Genomic DNA, 8,696 nt, shown 5'->3' on the forward strand with positions numbered 1-8,696 from the left:
TCATAAAAAACCCTACCCCTTATAGAAAAATTTTCTAAAAATTATATGTGAGTATGATGATATAATTATTTTTTTAAAATTTTATTGAATTTATTCTTAATATTTTTTTATTAAATTCATATCAAATGAAAAAAAAATTATATACATTATAAATGGATACGTGTGTGTATGTATATTATTAAAATACTTACTCAAATCAGTTCACAAGTGCTCCAATACACACAAAGATGATGGTAATTTACACGCACCGAAAATTTTACTGAAAAAGTGCGATTAATTTTTTTACCATAACTTTTGTAATTTTATTGTAATTATATATTTTACTCAAAAAAACATTTTGTATGGAATTTAAAGCACTTTAAATTCTGTGATTTGCAGTTTTTTTAACCCTTCGTTTTTTAGATTTGTAAGCTAAAAGGGCTCAGGAAAGGTAGTCTTGGAGCTTAGTTTTGAGCTTCTAACGGACATAACTCAGTCAAATTTTGTCCTACAAAAATTTAAAAAAAGCAAATTGTTCAGTAAGAAAAATCCTCCAATTTCTTATTCTATAATTTTCTTTATAACTTTGTTAGTTTTTGAAACATTTTGAAAATAAATTTTTTAAAACATTGAAAAATTTTATTCCAAAGTATATGAATTTTTTTTAATTTAGGCTTCTAAAATCGTTTAAATTCAGAATCTACTGTTAATACATAAATAAAGTAAATTGCAGAAGGGATACGTTTAATTTTTTTCGATTGTAGCTATCTTCGAAATTGACTTCAACTTCTGGGAGTCATAAGTCGGATTCTATACCATCTACAAAAATAAAAAAAGCAACCTCTTTGCTATTTAATTACCTTCATTTTTACCTATGATAATTTTTTTGATAAAACTTGTAGTTTTTAAGATATTCGCGAAAAATGGCTTAAAACATGCATTTTTTGGGCTAAGAACGAACATGTTTAGGCGCAAATAACTCAAAAAGTATTGACTGTACAAATTCTTATAGAACATTTTTTGCTTAGAATTCGGCTACAGTTCAAATTTTACGTCAATCCATTCCATCCGAAAAAATTGGTAGCCAAAATGACTGGACTATTACGTGTATAGCAACCCTGAGTTAATGGAGATCATTTTAATTTGAGCTTGACAACATTTGAAGCAAGACAACAAATGTGTTTACACGTCGGTGGATCAAATTTTGAACAGTTGTTGGAGGACAAATTATTTTATTAATTAAAACCACAAATAAATTTTATTAATTAACAATAACAATAGCAGCAGAAGCAGTTGAATTTGGTGATATAAAATAGGTATTATAAAATTTTAAGTATTTCTTTCCTTGGAAAAGAAATTCTTTAAATTTTTTGTCCGTTCATGCTGCATGCTTTGCCTTATGCGAGGTCAGGTTTTACAGTCAATCATACGTAATTTCGCCTTTTCAACGCAGTTTTTATAAAGATAGGTCATAGATCCTATGATTGTGGGAAAGAGCTTAAGTCAATGTCTTTTGCTCAATGAACTCTCAAATTTTAGTTTCTCTACCGATCTAGTGATATTATTTCAGTCTTATCTCAACTGGCATACCCAATATGTCGAAATTCATGGCATTAAATCATTTCAATACATTGCACCACAAGTGAGTCACACGGTTCCTTGTTAAGACCCTTACTATTCAACTTTTTTATTAATGACATATAAACTTAAAATTGAAAATATACAAGACAACATTGAACTAAAAACAAATCTTGCGCTGATTAGTGAGTGGTGTGTTACAAATCTTCAACTAAATATTAAAAAATGCAATATCACGTCTTTCTCTACTTAGAAGAATAATGCCAAATGCATATCAATAATACTCACCAAAGGATTCACATTTCTCGAGTTTACTCGTTTAGAAATATTCGTATCCTATTTAAATTGAAATTATCATTCGCTTAGGCACTAAAATATTTTGGTTTTATTGTACGTTGTATATAAGATCTTTAATTGATACAATTAAGATCCTTTGTGTGATCTAAAGTAGAATGCGGTGGTAATTTGGGTTCCGGGCTATAATTTCCACGCTAACAACTTGGACCTGATACAGCGAAAATTCTTTAAATAAGTGAATTTTAAAAGTGACAGATTTTATCTTAATAGAGTTTCCTAAACGATGAACTACTTGAAATGTTTAGATTTTGTTCATTAAAAATAACGTCGAAAATGTTTTATGTTTATGATTGTCTTCAAAATAATTAAGAACATTTTATTAAGACTAAATTTTTATGTGCCACTAATAAACCAAAGATATGTCAGTAATATATTTATTTGTATTTGATTTTTTTATATTTGATTTGTTATTTAATTTTTTAATTGTAATGTCCACATTTTTAAATTTGTTTGTTCTGTTATTTCTTCCGTCATTAGTTTTTGTACTTGTTTGTATTTTAATATGACAATACAGATATTACTTTGTTTTTCATACGATTAATTTTTAATGTGTCTCTTCTATTGTTACCATGTATTTGGATTTGTATTCGCCCTGCTTTATAATTGGATTGCTACCAGGAAGACAGCTCTTGGGTAAATAAATAAATAAACCATAAAAAACGCCTGTTCCAAATATTGATCTCTGCAGTTGTACCACAATAATGCTTAGACGAATTATATAACCGTACCTATAACAAAACAAGAATTCTTAAACTGTCACTTTAGTATAACTTGTTATTTAGTTGTGCTGCTTTACAATTGCAGCTTTTCATGTTTTTGCCATACTGCCGCTGTATACGCTTATCAACTTAAATAGTATTGATCTTAAAATTTTCATTTGAAGTTTATACGTCTGACCTAAACCAGTCTCATCTGACTGATACAAAAACCGACAAGCACTTCTATTGTCCAAGTTTGGGAACAAAGTGCACTCATTGGGAATGCTAGTATTTACTGCCTTTCGGCTATATCCGCGGAAGTACATTCTTAGTCGCTACTATTATTTGAGATAGAATTCGACAGAGTACAATTTTCGGTTTCAGTGAGTTCAGCGTCGTGTGTCGGTCTTTTATATCGAAGTTCCGTACTTTTGCAAAGATATGTAATTATATACATACTTACATCATATTAAAATATATTCATTAACTTAATGAATGTTTTTTTTTTGTAGTTAGGTTGAAACTTGTTTAATTTAATAAATTATTGCTACATATGTATTCTTCATAAACTTTAAATATTAAAATGAAAATAAAAAACATGAAAATGTACAGTATTTACTAATCCATTTTTATTTGAATAGGAAAATGTCTATATATTCCGCATTTACCATGTAAAATCCATGTGGCGACTTTACTTGAACTGTTTCTTAATTTTATGAATACTAACCATTTAGCATATCTAATGAACAATCTGTAATTATTAGTTAACTTTTCGTATTTTCGATATAATATAATATGAAATATACCTTTAATGACAAGTTTCCTCCAAGTCTTGCTGTCAGGAATTTTAATGATATTATGGTCTTCCAAAGAGTGTAACAAAATTCACACAAGAAGTAATTTTGACTTCAAAAAAATCCCAAAGAAAAAAGTCCAACGGTGTTAAGTCGCATGATGTGTGTGGCCAACTCTGATGACCAAAATGAGAAATGACTCATGCAGTAAACGAATTGTTTGTGGAGCTGTATGGCATGTGGTACCGTGTTGTTGAAATCACATGTATCTACATCCATATCTTACAATTTAAGCACAAAATACTGGATTATCATGTCGCGATAGCGAGCACCATTAACTGTTATTGCGTGACCAGCCGCATTTTCGATGAAGAATGAACCGATGATGCCTCCAGCCCAAAATCCGTACCAGACACTTACACGTTATGGGTGCGTTTGTTGCTCAACAATCACTAGTGAATTTTCTGATGCCTAAATGCGACAGTTTTGAAAAATTAGCATCCACTTGTTGTTCCATAATCCATTCATCGAACTCTCTTCACTCTGCGTGGTCAGTAGGCTTCAGTTCTTGAGTCAATTGAACTTTCTAAGCATGAAGATGCAAATCTTTCGTGAGAATACGCTGTAGAGCTTCTCGAAATGTTCAATTCTTGACCACAGTGCCGAACTGACGTTCCTACACTCTTAGCAAGACTCTCACGAGCTGCTTAGATGTTTTGTGTTCAACGACTTGTTGAAGGACAGCCAGAGTGTTTAAGAATTTTTAAATTAATCTCTTCACAGCTGACGACGCATTGTTCTTTCTTGTAACGCTCCGTTTTTGATAATCCTGAACTACCAACAGTCATGCTGTCTTATTTGTTTTTCATTGGCAAATCTTAAGTGAATTTTGGAACACCCGATATATCGTTTACTAGATTTAGTAATCCTTACCACAATTAAAGAAACTGATACGTTTTCGTATAGAGTAATCCTGAATTAATTAATAAAATATGGGCAACTTTTCGGTTTCTACTTTCGTAGGTACTCTTCAAATAAGGTACCAGTTTTGAAAATCTTTTTATATTAATATTTTTGTTAATATTCAGTGTATATTTTAACATACAGTAACTTGACATAATGTTAGAATTTCCATTTCACGACCTTATAGGTATTCAAAGTAAGTCAATAACACGTTTTCTGATATTTTCTTAATTTTCGTTTCAATACACCACTCTTTAAAGTCGTTATAAGCTGTTTTACGTTGTTGTACAATTTTTTTTCAGACACTTGAGTCGTACTACTTTAACACTATTTTTTAACACGGCAGGAATAACAAATGTGACGACCAAAGTCTGGTTTCTATAATTATTACTTACATATATTCTTAAAATATTTATAGATGTTTCTACTATAAACATCAAATTAATTTCGTAAATATCAGAACTATTTTAACAACATATTCGAAGCAATTTTCGAAAAATTATTATTTGAATACAGTGATTTTAATGCTGTCACGTTATCTGCTAACATTTAATTCTTTTCGGGTTACTATAGTGGCCTATGAACCTGGTCGTCGCACTTTCTTAAGTTTAACTTTAACCTGCCTTTGCTGTTCTCAAGCTGGTCTCTGTTGGGGCGGACTCAACATCAGAATCACTAGGACCGCTCTTTGACAATAATAGTCATCTGACACGATCCGTAGTGGTCTCTGTAATTGTGGTTATAGTTAATGTTATAGAAATCTTGTTTTTTTAATTTATTTTTCTTTGGGAAGGCATTCTTCACTTACTTCATTCGACACCACACAAACTTTTTTCTAACTCTGCTACCGATGTATAATTTTAAATAACATTAAATATAAAGCAGCCTCTACAGAAATGTAGGTATACAATACATTTGTCAGCGATTTATTAAAATTGTTATTAAATTTTAAGTTTCCAAATGTTGTAAGTCACTTTTCAAAAATATTTTTATCATAATTTATTCATTTAATTTTTTTAATGTAAAAATATATGAACGTATATTTTANTAAATTGTCATTTTGTATCTAATTGTCATCAAATTTCAAATCTGTAATTTACACTGTCATTCTTTGACATTAATCTCTTTTCATCCCAATACTGAAATTTAAACTTTTGAACTTTTGATTCATCTCAATATATTCTTAAAATATTTATAGATATTTCTACTATAAACATCAAATTAATTTCGTAAATATCAGAACTATTTTAACAACATATTCGAAGCAATTTTCGAAAAATTATTATTTGATATACAGTGATTTTAATGCTTTCACGTTCTCTGCTAACATTTAATTATTTTCGGGTTACTATCCTACGAACCTGGTCGTCGCGAGTTACACTTTCTTAAGTTTAACTTTCACCTGCCTTTGCTGTTCTCAGGCTGGTCTCTGTTGGGGCGGACTCAACATCAGAATCACTAGGACCGCTCTTTGACAATAATAGTCATCTGACACGATCCGTAGTGGTCTCTGTAATTGTGGTTATAGTTAATGTTATAGAAATCTTGTTTTTTTAATTTATTTTTCTTTGGGAAGGCATTCTTCACTTACTTCATTCGACACCACACAAACTTTTTTCTAACTCTGCTACCGATGTATAATTTTAAATAACATTAAATATAAAGCACCCTCTACAGTAATGTAGGTATACAATACATTTGTCAGCGATTTATTAAAATTGTTATTAAATTTTAAGTTTCCAAATGTTGTAAGTCACTTTTCAAAAATATTTTTTTCATAATTCATTCATTCAATTTTTTTAATGTAAAAATATATGAACGTATATTTTAATTCCAGATACAGGTTTGCCCACCTACTGACTATTTCAACTGCAATACTTAAAAGTGATAAACGTAAGTCAATCTGAATAACAGGTATCTACCATTAGCATACGAAATGGCCATTAGCATACTACTGACAGAGATCAATCAGTTATAGTAAGAAGTAAGCGTATTTTATTCTGGCACTGCAATTGCAAAATGCAAATCATTTAATACTTAACATTCAGCTGTGCTTAAAAACATGATAATATATACGTACATTAAAAGTTAATATCGACTTGGAAGGATACCTGCTGATACCAAATTTATAATTACAAAATAAGATACTATCCAAAGGAGTAACGCTGCTTTTAGTGCTATTACTATTCTTCTAACAATGTTTCAAATTAAACATGTCTAGTTTAAAATGTAAATTAACACGTAATACAAAAATAAACACATTTATTTCACGAACATCTGGAGTTGTTGCTCTGCTTACTCTGGAAATGGCAAACCCACCATACCGTAGATACGACAGAATACAATACGGAAGTATGTTCACTTTTCTATATTCAGAGTGAATTATTATTATTGCCCGCCGAGACGACATTAAGTAAACAAACACCTCTATAATGTTCCCTTGGCAGTTTATTACAGTGTTCGCGAAATCGTGCCGAGAAACCATCATCAGTGACAGACACCGGATTGGCAGAAGTTTTATGTTCGATCTGCTCGTCCGAGTTTAGTATTTTTAAATCTCGGAACTTGAACGCATACATTTTAATGTAAATTTTATTACATTTCTATAAAAATCTTGTAAAATATATTCTAGAATGCGTTTATTGAAAGACATGTACATAGCAGTGCTCCAAAATCTTTAATATTCCTGTAAATGTTCTAAAACCGAATATGAATAGATTTCAACTTTGTAGCGTGCAATTTTTATCATTTTAGACTTCTTTTACAATATCAACTAGTTCAGTTTATTCGCTTCATAAAATATGTTTTTCAAAGATACTTTCTGAGGATATTTGGATACAAACGAATTTTTGTTACCAAAGCATTAAAAACAGTATTTTTTATACCCAAAAATAATTGAATAGATTAGTCTTCCATTCAAACCATTTAAATTTCTGGGCAGTCCAGGCTCATTAGTCTTGTTAATTTATATCTTAATTCCAGATGTTACGCTTGTGATAGTAGCCAGTTGATAAAAATCTTAGAACCTAGTCGCGTGTGTTCTTGACATTTCCAATTGTTTTGTAGTTAATTTAGCTGCAAGTATGAACATGTTAGATAATATTGCCAAACAAAAGTGTAACAATGGCAACTTATACTCCTCAAGAATATTGTAACAATTGAAAATTTGGTATAATGCTATTGTACCCGCTTCGATAAATTTGTGGCTAGAAGAGTACATATTGTATAAAAAAAAGCTAACAATCAACGCATACGTAATAATGAATATTTGCCTTTGGACTGGTGCCTGATTCATGCATTTTATTCGGAAGTTCATACCTTTTTCGATTCTGAATGGTCACGACATTAGATAGGCCATGATGGTATCAAGAAATTGATACCTTATACCGATGAACTTCTCTCTGTGGAGATACAAGGAGAACTTGATATGTCAATTAATAGTAAATAAAACTGCGCAAGCCATCGACAATGCCGCAAACATAATTCGTGAGCAACAAGGGAAATCTGATCTGATTTTACTTTTACCTTACTCAAGCAAGGCCCACCTGTATCCCACTCAGTTTTATATTTATTTATCAGTAGTTTTTTCTTGTGAGAAAATTGAGGAATAGAAATGAATCACTATTTTATCAGTTTAGGTACTAGTACATGAAATTATGTTTTACACAAAATTTATTATTATTATTTATGCAAAATAAATTGTTTATAATTTGCTTTACATTCAACATTTATTCTTTGGCATCAGAAAGGATGTATGCAACTTGTACGTAAGCACTTTTGTCAATTGTGTAGCAAAACTACTATTTTCTGATTAGATTCGGAAACAAATATTAACATAATTATATTATTGTAAACAACTGCTCTGTGGACTAATGTCTGAAAACAACTGCTCTGCGCACTAATGACTCGACCAGTATTGAATTATACAGTGAACAGCTAAGATCATTCATCAGAAGAACCTGTTGTCATAATATATCTGTTTCGAACTTATTAGCTATTATCAGTATGCCATAGGTGAGGCGAAGCACGAATATCTATTTTGATGTCTATCTACACACATTATGTGAATATGGGTAAGATATAAAAATAAAATGTTTTACATCTGATAGGTTTGTTATGTTAATATTAATGCAAATTGTGCTCGCCTAACAATTTAAAATAGTTTTCTGTACAAATGATTTAAATTCATAATTTTTATACAAATAGAGACATGTATTAGTTCAGATAGGAATCATGGCTAATCTTTAGTCGTAAGAGCAAGGAAAAAGGGGACAACGAAGAAAACTGTTACTAGTAGTTTACTACATATTGTGGATAGAATTCATAA

The sequence above is a fragment of the Anoplophora glabripennis genome, unplaced genomic scaffold (genome assembly GCF_000390285.2).
Source record: "Anoplophora glabripennis isolate ALB-LARVAE unplaced genomic scaffold, Agla_2.0 scaffold103, whole genome shotgun sequence".
NCBI classification, from domain to species: domain Eukaryota; kingdom Metazoa; phylum Arthropoda; class Insecta; order Coleoptera; family Cerambycidae; genus Anoplophora; species Anoplophora glabripennis.